At 36.6% G+C, this 18,342-nt stretch overlaps 1 long non-coding RNA gene across 13 annotated transcripts in view; it reads right to left on the bottom strand.

The window, feature by feature from the left end:
- Positions 1–2,212: 2,212 nt before the first annotated feature.
- The window catches only part of LOC125754860 (uncharacterized), a 44,865-nt gene continuing 28,735 nt past the window's right edge, over positions 2,213–18,342 (bottom strand). For 8 of the 13 annotated variants that reach the window (XR_007409837.1, XR_007409838.1, XR_007409833.1 and 5 more), the window contains 2 exons: positions 7,398–11,382; positions 3,484–5,105 (listed from right to left, as the gene is read on the bottom strand). This is a non-coding gene — a long non-coding RNA (uncharacterized LOC125754860). Of the gene's footprint in view, positions 3,134–3,483; positions 5,106–7,397; positions 11,383–18,342 lie in introns of those variants that run through there. The other 5 variants (XR_007409832.1, XR_007409842.1, XR_007409831.1 and 2 more) reach the window with 4 other exon arrangements.

Below are 18,342 nucleotides of genomic sequence, written 5' to 3'. Positions count from 1 at the left end.
GCTTTTAAATTCACGGATTTGTTGACAAAAGTGATTTTTTCAATAGTATGCATATATTGCATGTGTGAATGTACATGTACATTGCATACATGAATGTATATATTGCATTCATTAATGTACGTGTATATTGTATGCATGTATATATTGTATGTATGTATTACTTTAAAAAAATGAATTCTCCACCTCTTGGTAAATCAGTGGTGGATGGTACTCAGGATTCTGTGCAGTGCCTGTTTTGTCCCCACCCAGGCTCTCTGTGAGCTGGCCCCCATCACTGCTGGTAGGTAACTATGTGATATATAACTTGCAAGCAGCCCTGCTGTTTGTTACTGGCCATTAATCTCCCTGGTGCCTTTCTTCCATTCAGACTAAGCCTTTATGTTCTAAATCCAGCTATTCTAACGCTCCCCACTTGTGCTGTGTAGAAAAGACTCAGACTGGCAGATTATCGCAGGGCAGTTAAGCATGTAATTGCTCAAATGAGTTAAAATCCCTTCAAATATCTGTCTTTGTACCTCATCACACCACTTCACGGACTCAAATATTTGACAATTGATGAAGATAAACTAAAGGGGCCTTCATTAGCTACCAACCACCGTGACAAGCTTCTTTCAGCGAAAGGCTGGTAAATTTTGGAACTTATTATCTACTTAAAAACTGCAGGAAAGCAGAAAAATACTTCAGTGAACTTTAGAATAGAGAAAGCTAGAAGCTTTGCATGGAAGCAGGGGTCAGAGAAAAAAACTGGTTGGCTAATCTGAGGCTGCACTTGTTAAAAATGTGGGGTAAGACAGGCAGATGCACTTATCCAATAAAGGAAGGGAAATATTATCAGATTCTCCCGGCACCATCCTTAATGACCGTGTGTTAAATTTAGAGGTAATTACAGAAATGGCGAGAGGGTGGCAGAAATCCAGTGCTGTGCAGAGGCTGATCTTAGTGTGGGGTTGCCTAGCTGCCAGGAGCCACAGCCCCCTGCTCCAGGATAAAGTCAGGTGCTGTGCTGAGCGAGTGTCTGGGGAAATGCATGGAACTTTGCTCTGGCATAAACCCCAGCAAATCCTCTGACTTTCAGGGACCTCACTGCTCTGTATTAAGCTGTTCAGATCTGATGCCAAGGAAAACAGGTGCTAACATGACCAATGTGCATCAGAGTAGAGTAGATGCCGGGCTGAGAATGTGATGGTTTTGAATCTTACCACCACGAGATGTCAGGCAATTATAGTTTCAGTCGCCTTATGTACAAAATGGGCCTACTAATTCATGCTGTATATGATTTTTCCATGAAGATTAAACCAGAAGAGTGCTTGGTACAAATGTTATTATTACTTTGTAAAATGGGGGCGGTTCAAATTCAGAGTGCATGTGAACCTGCAAACTGCATCCTTGCATAACAAAAATAATTGAAAAAAAAAAAAACACACCAAACAATAAACATGGAAAAATGGTAGAAGGAACCTTATGAATTACATTTTATTTTTTGGGATTGGTTTCCATAAGCTTAATGTGGTGAGGCTGTTCTGATTGCTGTACGGAACAAACACTGTTGGTTTCCAAACAGTGTCTGGAGCACAGACTTACCCAAGCCAACGCTTGTCTACTGTGGGCCTGGCCAGACATTACTCTCCTGTCTGGTTAAATAGCATGACTAGTTAAACAACAGTGGTGAATGGACATCTTTGAATAAAGTCTTGACTTCTTGGGAGTTTTAAGGTGTTATTTTTTAATATGATGTTGGCTTTTGTTTAGACCTAATAGATCTAATTAAACACTCCAAAGAGAATGACATTAAAACAGGATTAACTTTTATAGATTATACAGTCTGTCTTTTCAATGTCACTATCATTTATCTGTTGCCACACATACACAGTTGCATGCATATATACATTAGGACTCCACAAAATTCAGCTGTGGTTCTAATCTTCTACCCTAAATTGATGATTTGATTTTGCTTTGAGTTTGGGGGGAAGGCTGAAGACTTTGAAATGGTCCTTTTTGACCTCAGTGTGTAATTGCTGATCAAATGATCACGTAGATTATTATCACATCTATTAAATTTATGTAATAGTGTAATACATTGTAACTAATACAAACAAGGTGTATTTTTTTAGTATACTGTGATATATTAATATTCACTTTTTGTAAAGATGTGTTCTGCATGCAGATATTTTAAACATTTTATATTTTATGTATTTTATATTTAATATGTTGAAGTGCTATTAGTCAAGTATAGAATAGTATAAATGATGCAACAATAGTTGTGAAACTTATTACTTTTGTGTGCAAAAGACTTATTAAAAGTTTGCCAATTATTAAAAAAATAAATGGTGGACATAAATATGAAGATTAGATAAGTAGATTAGAACATTGGGGAGTCAACTGTTGTTTATATTTTATTAAAAATACGAAAGAAATAAGAATAGGGATAAGATCATGTCATAAACTTCATAGAATTCTTTGGGGCTAGTATCCGTAATGATTAAACACATCCTTTAGGAACTGTACCTATCTTTGACTATTTAATTCCACTTATCCCTACTCCTCCAAAATTGTCATATCTTGTGAGGATGAATTGAAAGAACATCAAAATTTCTCAGGAAATAAAAATTTCAAAAGCGCATACAATCACATTCACAATAAATCATCATTTCAGACAAAGATTGTAGGGTGTAAAAAAATTTAGAGAAATCAAGCTACTGCCCCAGGTACCTCTAATGAGCTCAAGTAAAGAGCCCTTCCAGTGTTGCAGATGTACAGTGTAGTGACTTGTATGATCTGGTTGCCCACAGTCCTAAAAAATGACTGTTCAGAGGGTTGATGGAAGGAGGCAGGTGGGATGGTGGTAGAGTGGACTATATGGAAGAGGAGCATCAAGGCGGGGGCAGTTGCTATGTTGCATGTTAGTGATGGATCGCAATTCTTTTTTATACTTTTTTTTTTAAGATTTTATTTTATTCACTCATGAGAGATACAGAGCGAGAGAGAGAGGCAGAGACACAGGCAGAGAGAGAAGCAGGCTCCGTGCAGGGAGCCCGACATGGGACTCGATCTCGGGTCTCCAGGATCACGCTCTGGGCTGCAGGCGGCACTAAACCGCTGCGCCGCCGGGCTGCCCTGGATCACAATTCTAATCCTGAAAGTAATATGACACTGTATGTTAACCAGAAATGAAATAAATTTGAAAAAAAAAAAGACAGTTCTTACATAATTGAAGTTTGACTTTAATAGTTTTTAATAACAGAATTGAAACAAAACATTTTAAGATAAATTTTTGTCATTCTGTAATCTGAAGGTGTATTCTCTGTTCATGATGTGTGGCATCACTCTACTTATGTTAGTCTAGTATAGACATGATGCCATCATGCATTATATACTTGTTCCTTTTCTACCAGGTTTTATTTAAATCATGAAGGGCTCTGAATTTTTAAGTTGATTTTTGGGGCATTTATTTAGGCTTTTATATCGTTCTTTTCCTTTCATCTCTTTTTAATTTTTTTTTTAGAGGGAGAGAGAGAGTCTAGTGGTAGTCTAGTGGTAGTGGGGTAGGGGAGAGGCAGAGGGAGGGGGGAGAAAGAACCTTAAGCAGACTCCATGCTCAGTGCAGAGCCTGAATTGGTGAAGCGGGGCTCAATCTCAGGACCTGGAGATAATGACCTCAGCAGAGATCAAGGGTCAGAGGCTTAACTGACTGAGCCACCTAGGCGCTCCTATTCTTTGATCTCTTAATGTACCCCTAAGGTTTGCACACAGACTTAATTGCTAGAGGTTATTTTAAGATTGTCATATTTAAAAATTATTTTATCATCATTATTTGGGAAATTGGTCTTTGCTTTTCTGCTTCTAGCTTATCTATTACTTCAGTCAAGGCTATTTTAGATTCGCAAAATGCTTTTGAGCAGTTTTTCCAGGTCTGGAAGATTATGTAAAATCTCATCATTCTTAGGTTTGTTACTGTTATACTGGAAGATTGTTCATGACTCTGGCCAAGGCTCTTCTGCTTACTTGGTTCCTTCCAGGCATGTTGCCTTTCCAGGCACCCATCTTTTCTGGTCCACCTCCTATGCCCCACACTGCTCTCATTATGTTGTTCTTGGTTCTGTGGACACTTGTGCCTTTCATGTTATTTCCTGTGTCTGGGAAGACCTTTATTTCAGTGTCCACCTATTACAATTCCATGTACTCTTTGATATCCAATGCAAATATTCCCTACCTTAGGAAGGTCTTATATTCCTGGTCTTTTGGGAGAAGCAGGGAGAAAAAACTGAAATAGGTGCTCTTCTTATACCACCATCCCACTTCTAGTGAGAGGTGTTCTTAATAGCTTCGAGTGACATGGTAGTAGAAACTGCAGGCTATGTCAGCATTTTGCACATCTGAAACTTATAAGCCACAAACACAAAAGAGGAGCTGGGTCTTTATCAACATGATAACCACACAAGAGCAAGGTCAGTGTCTATTTGGTTTATTGTTATATCCCCTGGACATGGAACAAAGTAGTCACTCAGGCAATATTTGTTTTATGAAAGAAAAGATGTGAAATACACTGATAAATGAATTATTCAAAGAGTTGGCATAGGTCTAAGCAGCCTTTCAGTATGTAGTAAGATTAGAGATAAAGCTTATGGATATTATAGTGCACTAGCAAGCACATGCATGCACACATTTTACTATTTCTATTATGTATAACAATATAAATTGTTCTTTGGAATATACCAAAATATAGGCATGAGATTATTCTTTGAATTAGATGTGTTTATAATCTAAACACAAATATATTACTTATATGACTAAAAACTATTAAAGTAAAAACCTTCTAAATCATTATAAAATGTAAAAGGAAACAGAAAAATATGCATGATTATCTGATCATAAGTCAGGAATAAATCTTCAAGCATAAAAGTTGAAGAAGCCATAGTTTGACTACATTTAAAAGTATAAATTTCTTGTGGGGCTTGGGTGGCTCTGTTGGTTAAGTGTCTACCTTTGGCTCAGGTCATGATCCTAGGGGCTTGGGATTGAGCCCTGCATTGGGCTGTCTGCTCTGAAGAGTCTGCTTCTCTCTTTCTTTCTGCCCCTGTTCATGTGATCTCTCCCTCACTCATTCTCTGTTTCAAAAAATAAAATCTTTTAAAAAAAGCATAAATTTCTCTGAATTTACATACATATATAATATACAGATATTTATAAATATGCATTTATTTATATACAGACATATGTATATACACTCACATGAATGAAGTTAAAGATAAATTTAAATAATAAAGATTGGGGTGCCTGGGTGGCTCAGTGGTTGAGCACCTGCCTTTGGCTGGGGTTGTGATCCCAGGGTCTTGGGATCGAGTCCCACATTGGGCTCCACGCAGGAAGCCTGCTCTTCTGCCTAGGTCTCTGCCTCTTTCTCCATGTCTATTGTGAATGAATGATTAAAATCTTTTAAAAAATAATAAAGATTATTTGCAATAAATACTATTTCTTTTTTTTTTTAAAGAATTTTCTTTTTTTTTTTAATTTTTATTTATTTATGATAGTCACAGAGAGAGAGAGAGAGGCAGAGACACAGGCAGAGGGAGAAGCAGGCTCCATGCACCGGGAGCCCGATGTGGGATTCGATCCCGGGTCTCGAGGATCATGCCCTGGGCCAAAGGCAGGCGCCAAACCGCTGCGCCACCCAGGGATCCCAATAAATACTATTTCTACCTATATCTATCTCTCATCATAAACCATGGATGCCATAAGGAAATTATACAAATTTTTCAATTGCTAAATGAAAAGAATTGTTGACCTAAAATCCTCCACCCAGCAAAAATATTCTTCACCAATGAAAGGGAAATCAGGACATTCTCAAATGAAGAAAAAGCAGTAAAACTTGTCTCCAGCAGACTTACTCTAAAACAGAGGCTTGAGGCTAAAGTAGTTTCTATATACACAAATGAATTGATGAAGACTAGCAACATCAGGTAGGAAAAAAATAACATGGTAAACAAAAATATGGGTAAATGCAATAGACTTTCATTTTCTTTGTTAGTTTTCTAAATTATGTTTACAGCTAAAGTAAAAATGGTAACACTCTTTGATGTGGCTCTAAATGTGTATAGAGGAGTTAAGACAACTACCCTTTAAGCAAGAAGGATAAAGAGACATAAAGGGAGATAAAATTTCTGTACTTTGCTCAAACTGGAGAAACGAGAATGCCAGTAGACAGTAATGCTATGTACATATAACAAAATGCCCACAGAAATTACTAAAATAGCTGTATGAAGTGATACAGGAAGGCAGAGAAAATAAAATAGAGAAACAAAACAACAGGATATACTTAAGGCCTGACATCAATGATTACATTATATGTAAAGTATATAAATTAAAGGACATTGTCAGAATGGATTAAAAAATGACTCAACTATATGCTTCTGCAAGAAGCTACCTTCAAGTATTATGATATTGACAGGCTAAATCAAAAGGATAGAAACATATATATGTATATGTGTTGATAAAAGGGTCAATCCACCAACAGGACACAGCAATCCTAAATGTATGTACCCAGCAAAAGATGAAGATGTGTGAAAAACAGAGAATTGAATGGAGAAATAGGGAAATCCACAATTGTAGTTGGAGACTTCAATGTCTCTCTCAACAATTAATACCACAACTATACAGGTAATCATGAGAATATAGAAAAACTCAGTAATACCATCAACCATCAGAATCTCATTCCTGTTCCACCCAACAACACAAGATTACATTTTCTTTTCACATACGCATGGAATATATATACCAAGACAGATCATATCTTATTCCATTAAAGAAACCATACTTATTTTACGAGAAATGAAATCATATAGTTAGCATGGTGGAATCAAACTAGCCAAGAAATAGAAAATAAACAATATTCTTAAAACACTTGTCAATAACACCTACCTAAAAAAACAAAAACAATAACTTTTAATCAAAAAAGAAGTTGCAAGGGAAATTAAAAAAATTTATCTGGATCAAAATACAATCTATCAAAATTTGTGAAACTGAAGGAAAGTGGTACTGAGAGGAAAATTTATACTACTAAATGCATATGGTTATAAAGTCTCAAATTAATAATCTAGGTTACTGACTCAAGAACTTATAAAAAGAACAAAACACCATGATCAAGTGGGATTTATTCCAGGGATATAAGACTGACTTAATATTTAAAATATGTATTCCATCATATTAATAGGCTAAAGAAAAGAAACACATGATCATATAAACTGATGCAGAAAAAGCATCTGACAAAATCCAACACCATTCATGATGAAAAACTCTTAGAAAAATAGAATAAAAAGAGAATTCCTTCAATTTGATAAAAAGCATCTACAAAAAACCCTACAGCTAACATTATACTTGTGTAAAGGTAAAAGACTGCTTACGCCATGAGTCTGGGAAATAGGCCTGGATGTCTTCTTTTACCACTCTCATTCAACATAGTGCCAGAAGTCCTAGCCAAGGCAATGAAGCAATAAAAGGAAATAAAAGGGCATGTAGATTAGAAAGGAAAAAATATATACTGCCTCTATTTGTAGATGATATGAATTATGTACATAGAAAACAATAGTCTATCAAAAAACAAAAACACATACCAACCCAGAAAATTGCCGTGACTTTAGCATGGTCACTGTATACTAGAATTAATTTTATGTCTAAATAACTACATACAAAATAAATTGTATTTCTGCATAATTATGATAGCAATAAATATGTGAACACTGAAATTTAAAATATGATACCATTTATAGTCAATAAAAAATTTCAATGTAAATTTAACAAAATATTTCTATGATTTGTATGCTGAAAATTGCAAACTGTTGAAACAAAGTAAAGGATTTCTAGATCAATGAAGAAGTATACCCCTGTTCATGCATAAGACTCAACATAGTAAATATGTCAATTCTCAATCTGATATGCCAACTTAATGCAATTCTTATTCAATCACAAGGGACTTTTTGTAGACCTACACAAGATTCTTCTAAAATTTGTAGGTAAATAGAAGATTCCAGAATAACTAGGAAAATTTTGCCAAAGAAGATTAAAATGTGAAGAAGGTGTCTACCTAATTACCTAATTTTTTTTTGACGTATTCTTTAGTTGCAGGAATCAAGAGTGTGGTACTACCGTTAGATACACACGTAGATTAATGGAACAGAAAACAGACTTACCGAATATGCACAACTGTTTTTTTTTTTTTTTTTTGACAATGGCGTAAAAACAATTTAATGGAGGCAAGAGAGCTTTTTAAGCAAATGGTGGTGGAGTAAGTAGACAGTCACAACAAAAAAGAAAACACACATACACAAAATAAAAAAAAAAACCCTAAATTTTACACTTCACACAAAAATTAACTCAAAAGAGATCACATATTTAAATATAAGATACAAAACTATAAAATTTCAAGAAAAAAAGAGAACAATCTTTGAGATCTGAGATTAGGCAGAGATCTTAGACTTGACACTAAGAGTACAATGACATGACATGGGAAGGAATGGTAAACAGGAACTGGAAGTATATTATTAAGTGATTCTTATATGTTATTGAATGGTAAACTGTTATGAATGCATGTTATATGCATTGCATGTTATGCATGTTATAAATCCTAGAACAACCACTAAAAAAAGACAGTAGTGGAAGAAAAATCAGGGAAAAATTATTATTCAAAATAAGGCAGAGAAAAGGGAAAAGAAGAATGAATAGCAAAGAAGCAGAAAACAATTAAAAACATTAGGTAAATTTAAAACCATCCATTTCATTAATTACATGAAATATAAATGGTTTAGACATTCCAATTAAAAGGCAGAGGCTGTGACACTGTATGAAGAAGCAAGACACAACTCTAGGCTATGTACAGAAAACCCACTTTAAATTTAGAGACATAGCAACAAATAAAGGGCTGGGAAAATAGAGTATACAAACACTAATTAAAAGAAAGCTTAAGTGACTCTTAATATCCAACAAGATGAATTTTATATAAGGGAATATTATCAGGGATAAAGGAATAATTTGCATAATAATGGATCAATTAATTAAGAAGGCATAACAATCCTAAAAACAGGCCTTTAAGATACATAAAGCAAAGGGATGCTTGGGATGCTCAGTTGGGTTAAGTGCCTGACTCTTCAGAGTCCCGATATGGAGCCTCCATCAGGCTCTGCACTGGACAGGGAGCCTGCTTAAGATTCTCTCATCCTGGGATCCCTGGGTGGCGCAGCGGTTTGGCGCCTGCCTTTGGCCCAGGGCGCGATCCTGGAGACCCGGAATCGAATCCCACATCGGGCTCCCGGTGCATGGAGCCTGCTTCTCCCTCTGCCTGTGTCTCTGCGCCTCTCTCTCTCTCTCTGTGTAACTATCATAAATAAATAAGAATTAAAAAAAAAAAAAAAAGATTCTCTCATCCTCTGCCCCTCCCCCCACCCCTCTCCACCTCCTCTTACTCTCTCTCAAAAAAAATAATAAAATACGTAAAGCAAAAATTGATAGAAGAGGAGAAAAATAACATATTCTGGGCCATAAAACAAACTTCAACAAATTTAAAGTCATTGAAATCATTCAAACTATTTTCTCTGACCACAATATAATTAAACTAGAAATCATTAATAGAGTGATATCAGGAAAATCTTCCAATGATAGGAAAGTAAACAACATGCTTCTAAACCACACATGGGTGAAAGAGAAAGTAACAAGAAAAAATATATGAAAATACTGTGGCTGAAAATGAAATCACAAATTCTTTTTTTTTAATTTAAAGATTTTATTTATCAATGAGAAACATAAAGAGAGAGAGAGAGAGAGGGAGGGAGAAGCAGGCTCTATGCAGGGAGCCCGATGCAGGACTCGATTCTGGGACTCCAGGATCACACTCCCGGCTAAAGGCAGGCGCTAAACCACTGAGCCACCCAGGGATCCCCAACATCACAAATTCAACAAGAAAACAACCAAGTTATAAAGTGGACAAATATCTAAACTGACACTATGGAAAATATACAGATGGAAAAGGAGCTTAGGAAAAGTTGCTCAACATCATATGTCATTAGGGAACTAAAAATTAAAAAAAAAACAACAGGGATCCCTGGGTGGCGCAGCGGTTTGGCGCCTGCCTTTGGCCCAGGGCGCGATCCTGGAAACCCGGGATCGAATCCCACATCGGGCTCCCGGTGCATGGAGCCTGCTTCTCCCTCTGCCTGTGTCTCTGCCTCTCTCTCTTTCTCTCTCTGTGACTATCATAAATAAATAAAAATAAAATAAAATAAAAAATTAAAAAAAAAACAACAACTATTAAGATATACCATGTACTCTGTTAGAATTGTTAACACTCAAAACCAAATGCTGGTGAGGATGTGGGACAACAGGAGCACTCATTCTTTGCTAGTGGGAATGCAAAGTGTTACAGATACTTTGGAAAACAGTTTAGCAGCTTCTTAGCAAATTAAACATTCTCTTACCATAGGATTCAGCGATCATGCCCAAATGAGTTGAAAACTTACATCCACCCAAGAATCTACACACAGATATTTATAATTGCCAAAACTTGGAAGCCATCAAGATGTCCTTCAGTAGGTGAATGGATACATAATTTGTAGTACATCCAGACAATGGAATATTATTTGGTGATGAAAGGAAATGAACTATCCAGTCATGAAACACATGGAGGAAACATATTTAAATGTGTTTAAATGTGTATCGCTAAGGTAAATGAGCCAATCTGAAAAGCCACATACTGTATGATTCCAACTGTAGGACATTCTGTGAAAGACAAAACTATGGAGACAGCAAAAAAGATCAGTGGTTGCCAAAGGCTCAGGGGGAGAGATGGAGGGATGAATAGGTGGGGCAAAGGGTATTTTTAGGGCAGTGAAACTATTCTGTATAATGCTATAATGATGGATACGTGTCATTACACTTTTGTCCAAACCCACAGGATGTACAGCACAAACAGTAAACTCTAATGTACACCATGAAATCTTGTTCATAATGTATTAATATTGGCTTATCAATGATAACAAGTGAACCTCACTAATCCAAGATTTTTAATATAGGAGAAGCTGAGGGGAGTATATAGAAACTCTGTACTTTCCTCTCATTTTTCTGAAAACCTCAAATTGCTCAAAAATTGTCTACGAAATTATAAAGGTGTGACATGTGGAGCCACCGCAATTCAATGTCTGGGTTCCCTGGGATCCATTCCTGGGTCTAGGAATTGGGGAGATGGACAGGACACCCAGTCATGATTTCTGTGGGACTCACAGGGATGCCCAGAGCCACGCTGCTCCAAAACTGAGTTGCCATTTCTCCTGAAGCAAAGTCTCACAGGAACTCCTCAGCCCTGCCTTCCTTGGTACTGTCCGCAAGTTCCAGATGAAAAACCTGGGAAATATGATCATCACAGGTGTCGTTGCTCTCTATTATCAGGCACAGGGCCACAAGGCATCTGCCTCAAACCTCCTGCCCTTCTGGCATCATGAGTGCAGTGGGGGATACTCCTAGTTCATGAGGATGGGCTGATGGGTTGGGGCAGGCCTTATGCTCACAGATCTAGAGGTCCTGGAAACCTGACGCAGGAGCTTTCACTTCCAGGAGTGAAGTGAGCAAAAGTGGGCCCGGCCCCTCTGACCTCACAGCCAGGATTTCTGTGATTGGTCCCAGGATCAGGGATGTGTAGGGAAACCTAGGGCCATAACCAAAGGCCTGTGCTGAGAAAAAAAGGCAAATGAGTCCACTAGGGTTCATCCTGCTCCAAAATAGAATAGTGGATTCCCTGAGCACCAGATCCCATGCCATCTTGGAGCCAAATCAGGACATAGCACCCCTGCAGAAATAGCTACCACCTACTTCTGCTCCTGCTCTTATAGGGCCCCTAGATTGGCTGGCTGAGGACCCACCCCTGCTGGGAGATCCACACTACCTGTCCTTGCATCTACAGTTGCAGAAGCCCTAGAGCCAGCTCAGGACTCAATACCCCATGCAGGGAGACCTATCACCTGCTCCTTTTCCTTCAAAAGATCTGAGGCCTCCTCAGGTCCTATCACCCCTGCAGAGATGTCTACCACCTGCTCATACTTCTGCAGGAGTCCCAGAGACAGCTAAGGACAAAGCATCCACGCAGGAAAAGCTATCATCTGTACCTGCTCCTGCTTCTATATAAGACCTGGAGCCAGCTCAGGACCCATCCCCATTGCAGGGAGAGCCATCACCTACTCCTGCTCCTCCAGGAGACCAGGAGCCAGCTTAGAACATGGCACTTTTGTAGGGAGAGCCTGTGGCTGTACCTGCATCTGCAGATGACCTGAAGCCACTCCAGGACCCAGCATCCCTGCAGGGACAGCCAGGTCCTATATCTGCTCCTGCTCCTACAAGAGACCTGCAACCAGGTCAGAACCTAGCACTCCCACAGAGAGATCAACCTCTAGACTCACCCTCAGTACCAGCTCCTTATCACCCCCTGCCCCACTGAAATTTTTCTTCTCATCCCCGTATATTGTTTGTTTGGTATTTTAAAATTTATTTTTTCATTTTACATTTTTATGACATTATACATTTTAGGTTTTAAATAAAATTTGTTTTATTCTTGAAAAAATATGGCATCAATGAAATAATTTTTTACTGGCAAGTTTATAGAATTAATGCTCATATTAGAAAGCAAGAATTCAAATCAATAATATAAGTTTTATCTTAAATTAGAAAAGCTGAGATGCCTGAGTGGCTCAGTGGTTGAGTGCCTCCTTTTGGCCCAAGGCATGATTCTGGAGTCCTAGGATCAAGTCCCACATTGGGCTCCTTTCATGGAACCTGCTTCTCCCTCTGCCTCTGCCTCTCTCTTGGTGTCTCTCATGAATAAATAAATGAAATCCTTAAAAAAAAACTATAAAGGTAGACGAAATTTTGTCATTATTAGCATACTAATCACAACAAAACTGGACTATACCAGGAATGCATGGTCTATTGGGCACTCAAAAATAGACTGATGTAATTCACTGTATCAGTAGATTAAAAGAGAACTAGATAATCATTTTAAAGGATGCATAAAAAGAGCATTTGACAAAATCCAGCATTCTTTCATTTTAAAAACTCTTAGCAAAAATACTATTAGAAGGGGAGCTTCATCAACCTGATGAAGGATATCTTCATCAAAACCTCAACAAGTATTTTTTATAGAAATTGACCAACTGATTCTAAAAATGTATATGGGAAAGCAAAGGCAAACCTAGAGTGTCAAAATGTTTTTGAAAGAGGAGATTAAAGTTGGGGAAGTGACATTGCCTGATTTCAAGATTTACTATAAAGCTGCAATAATCAACATACACAGGTAGGTGAATGGATTGATAGAACAGAATGGAGAGCCCAATAATAGAAGTACATGTGCCTGTCAGCCAAGGGACCAAGATAATTTAATGGAAAAAGGTTGATCTTTTCAAGAAAGGTGCTAGAACACTGCACATGCATATGTAAATATATAAACTTCAACTCATACTTCATATCTGCCCCCCCACAAATATTAGCTCTAAATGGATCATATCTTCAAATGTAAAATCAAAAACTATGAAACCTGAGGCACAAATACGAAATATATTTTTTGTATTTAGGCTAGAATTCTTAAATGTAACACCAAAAGCACAAATCATAAAAGATAAAATGATAAATTGCACTTTATTAAATTTAAAACTTGTGTTCTTTGAAATATGCTGTTATGAAAATGGAAAGACAAGCCACCCAGTGGAAAAATTGTACTTGTAAACCACCTATCTGATAAAAACTTCTATCCAGACTTTATAAAAAACTATTTTTAAAATATTTTACTTAAATTCAATCTGCCAACATATAGTATAACTCCTAGTGCTCATCCCATCAAGTGCTTTCCTCAGTGCCCATCACCCAGTTACCCTATACCCCCACCGACCTCCCTTTCTGCAACCCTTTGTTTCCTAAAGTTAGGTTTTTGTCTTCCTCTAATTTTTCCCCACTTTGTTTCCCTCTTTTCCCTTATAGTCCCTTTCACTATTTCTTATATTCCACATATGAGTGAAATGCTTAAAGTTCAATAATAAGAACAATATAAGAATATTATAAGAATAATAATAATAAGAAGAAGAAGAACAAAATATCTAATAAAAATTGGATTTGAATGGACACTTCACTGGTGTCTTTTCTTCACCAAAGAAGAGGTAATGGATGGCCATACAAGCATCTGAAAAGTTGCTCAACACCATTAGTTACTGAAAACCAAACTGAAATCATGATGAGATACCAACTTCACATGTATTATAGTGACTAAGATCAAAACAACAACAAAAAGCCTAACAACATCAAGTGCTGACAAGGAGCTGAATAATGAAACTCTCATAAAGTATTTCACTTATACTATATTTGCAATGCAGCTTTATAACAGAACTCCTTTTTCATTAGCCTTGTTTCTATAGGTAATGATGGTAGAAAAGTCAATTTCTCAGAAAGTTAGATATATGATTATCAATCCCACTCATGGGATTTGCTCTGGAGTATACAAAACGTATCCATACATACAGCTTCCTATACTTGAATATTTACAGCAAATTTATTAACAGTCATCAAACCTAGAAACAGCCTAGATGCTTATTAATGAGCAAATAATTGTGACACGTGAATACATATGATGGAATACTATCCAGCAATAAGAGAGGAAGAGATGACTTACCCATGCAACAACATGGATCAATCTCAAAAACACTGATAAAAATCAGACTGAAAATGCAAAGTAGCAGCTCCAGGAGTACATCATTCATACCTCTCTCAGGAGATTACGTTGTGGGGGTCCTGTTTGACAGCCCCTAAGCAACTCCCTTGGATTTACCCTCATATTAACCATGTTACCTGAGAAAAACACTTAAAATTTGCTTTGGAGAAAATTAATAAGACTAATGGAGATTTATCATCCTGCATTTAGAAATAGAAAATATTCCATAAAAAAAGACCCTGTGACTATTTCCCTCTACTCAGAATAATTTGAACTTTTAGCCTCTAACTGAAGTTAATCACACTTGATCTCTTGAGTAAAAATGTTTTTAACATGAAACAATACTCCACTGAGATTCAACAAACTCTATTTTAATTGTAATTGATTTATACCAAAAGATAAAATGAGTTAATTAGGACATGCTATTAGAATTATTGGCAAGGGAATACATTTGATACAACTAGCAATGAATGGGGATAAGATGGAAGATTATTTTAAAGTCTGAAACAAAATAAATTTTAAATTCTAGTATTATTCAGTTAAAAAAACACGTATGTCCATGTGGATGAAAAATTTACTCTTTGACAAAATATTTTTTTACATACAGAATATATAAAACAATCTTCTATAAAAAAATCATACAGTACCACCTGGTTGGTCAGGACCAACCATGTGTTCATTTTACATAATTTTGCCTTGGTTTGAGCCTCTAGCAATTCTGCGTATACAAGAGATATTCACAATTTCTACCCAGCAGAAAGAATGCTTCTATATCTAGTATCTTCATTTCTCAGGATTTTTGCTCTTCCTATGTCCCATAATTGTTTTCTATAAGCTCATTTTTATACCCCAAGAGCCATGCATGATGAAGAATGGAGTAAGTAAGGACTTCATGAAGGCAGAAAAATTATGTTACTGAAATATGGGCTATATCTCCTCCTGCTTTTCCCTCATAGCACCCTAAAAGAATAAGGGAGTGTTCTTAGAAGTAGAATCCCTGAAAGGTGACAACATAGAAGAATCAATTGAGAATATTGACTATAAAAATAATTTTGTAGATAAACATTGTTTGAAGAACAAAATAGACACCATCAAAAATCAATTCAAGATCTGAATGAGTTGGTCAAGGACCTCTCCCAAAAGCACCAGACAGAGATAAGTGTACAGAAAAAGAAATGTTTAGAGAGAATGAATATAGAAGTAGTCAGAAATAATGAACACGATTTAACAAGATACAGAGGTGTCAGATTAAACTTGTCTAGATTTACAGATATTAGAGTAAAATGTAATGATTTCAAAGGCAGAGAAAATTGTAAAATCACCAAAAGAGAGAAAAGTGAAATGTCCACAAAGGAATAAAGAACAGGTTGCTAAAAAAAAAAAAAAGAACAGGTTGCTATGGGACACACCTCAATGGCCATCTTGGAGGCAAAAGCATAAGAGAACAATATCAAAAGATTGAAACTCTGAATTTGAAATTCAGTTTTTATAACCATTTGTGACATTTACACATGAGGATGAAATTAACCTATTTTAAGAAATGAAAGGTTTTGTAGAGTTTGTCACATATCGACTATCTTTGTAAGAATTCTTGGGGATGTAGCCTGCAAGAAAAGACAGATTCAGAAGAAGCATTGACCACCGCCACCCTTGGAACTAGAGTAAGGGATGTAATGAATTATACCAATGTCTAAACAACAAATGAAATAATTTGTCCTTTACTATATAGAACTAAAACTCCAGAAGTTACCAGTCTGGAAGATGAGACTTGAGTGGAGGGATGGGAGAAAAATGAAAACAGGAAAAAAGTATTTTTTTCTTCTCAGTTAAGAGAGGAAAATATATTGTTTAGATCTAAAAAAAGATAAGCACAGAGACACATACTAGAGGAGACCTGGAAATCTTTATAAAACTAATATAGTTGTTGCTCTGATTTAAAAGTAAAGCATGCATGTTAAAGAAAATCAGGGAAGTTTCCAAAAGAGTAAATATTTAGTTAAAGCTATATAACCCCATTTTTGGAAGTAATGATGTAACATTTTATTGCTTTCCATTGAGATCATCACATGATTATACATGCACATGGTTTTGGATTTCTTTCTTTCTTTCTTTTTCTTTCTTTCTTTCTTTCTTTCTTTCTTTCTTTCTTTCTTTCTTTCTTTCTTTCTTTCTTTTAAAAGATTTTATTTATTTATTCATGGGAGACACACAGAGAGAGGCAGAGATATAGGCAGAGGGAGAAGCAGGCTCCCTGCAGGGAGCCTGATGTGGGACTCAATCCCGGGACCCTGGGATCATGATCCGAGCCAAAGGCAGACGCTCAACCACTGAGCCACCTGGGTGCCCCAAGATTTTGTTTCTGTCACTTTATACTTTGTCAAGAACATTGACTTACAACTGGAATATCAAAAAACATGATTTTTTATCATTGTGTAATATGTAATATTCCACTAGTATTGTATTTAACAAACCAGTTAATGATCCAGTATTGAAATTATTGCTGTCATTTCCTTATTGTTGGATGTTTTGGTTGTTTTTCATATTGTACTATTATAAATAATGCACTCATGCAGCCCTTCATCAGGTATCTCAGACTGTATCACTGAATATTTTATTAGGATGAATTCCTAGGAGTGTGACAACTGGCACAGCAGATGAATTTTTCCTTTTCAAATGCTGGAAACCTTGGAAGGAAGTGATTGATAACTCTGCGCAACAATACTTGATGTGTTGAGCCGAATCATGAACAGGTGACGAGCAGTTCAGGTCATGATAGTTTTGGCATTACCGACCACTTGGTGGCAGTTCCTCAGATTGCAATAAAAATATTTTGGAGGAAAAAAAAATAAAAATAAAAAAAAATAAAAAACTGTTAAGAGAAAAATGTCAGTGTGGGTTTTTTTTTTTTTTCCTTTTTTTAGTTGGGGAAGGATAGAGGGAAAAGGAGAGAGACAATCTTAAGAAGGATCCACCTCCAGCTAGGAGCCTGAGAGGGAGATGGATCTCACAACCCTGAGATCATGACCTGAGCTGAAATCCAGAATCAGAAACTTAGCTGGCCGAGGCACCCAGGCACACCATGGGTTTCCATATCTTATGGATAAGTAAAGAAGAATAAAGACCACTTAACACTATGTTTAGACATTTTCAGGAAATAGATAACCTTATCTTACACATGTCCTTAAATAAGAAAAAAAGTGAACTGTCTAGTTCATTTTTGTGAAGCTGGTGGAACTAGAGCTGGAGGTCAGGACTAGAAAAGGAAATTACAGGCCCAATGGAGTACTAACTCAACAGTAGATTTACCCCAGAAACTTGAGGGTAGTTGAATATAAGGTCGCCTCAAAATGTTAATTCATTATTAATGGCCTAAAGAAGAAAAAGCATATGATTAATTTTAAAAAATGCAGAAAAGTCTATACCAAGATCTGTTTCACAAAAATCTATAGAAAACACTGTATTTTAGAAATTTTAGGGACACCTGGGTGGCTCAGTGGTTGAGCATCTTTAACTCAGATTGTGATCCAGGGTTCTGGGATCAGGTCCCAAATCAGGCTCCCCACAAGGAGCCTGCTTCTCTGTATGCTTATGTCTCTGCCTCTTTCTCCATGTTTCTC

The sequence above is a fragment of the Canis lupus genome, chromosome 3 (genome assembly GCF_003254725.2).
Source record: "Canis lupus dingo isolate Sandy chromosome 3, ASM325472v2, whole genome shotgun sequence".
Taxonomy (NCBI): domain Eukaryota; kingdom Metazoa; phylum Chordata; class Mammalia; order Carnivora; family Canidae; genus Canis; species Canis lupus.
This window is presented reverse-complemented; position numbering and strand designations above follow the sequence as displayed.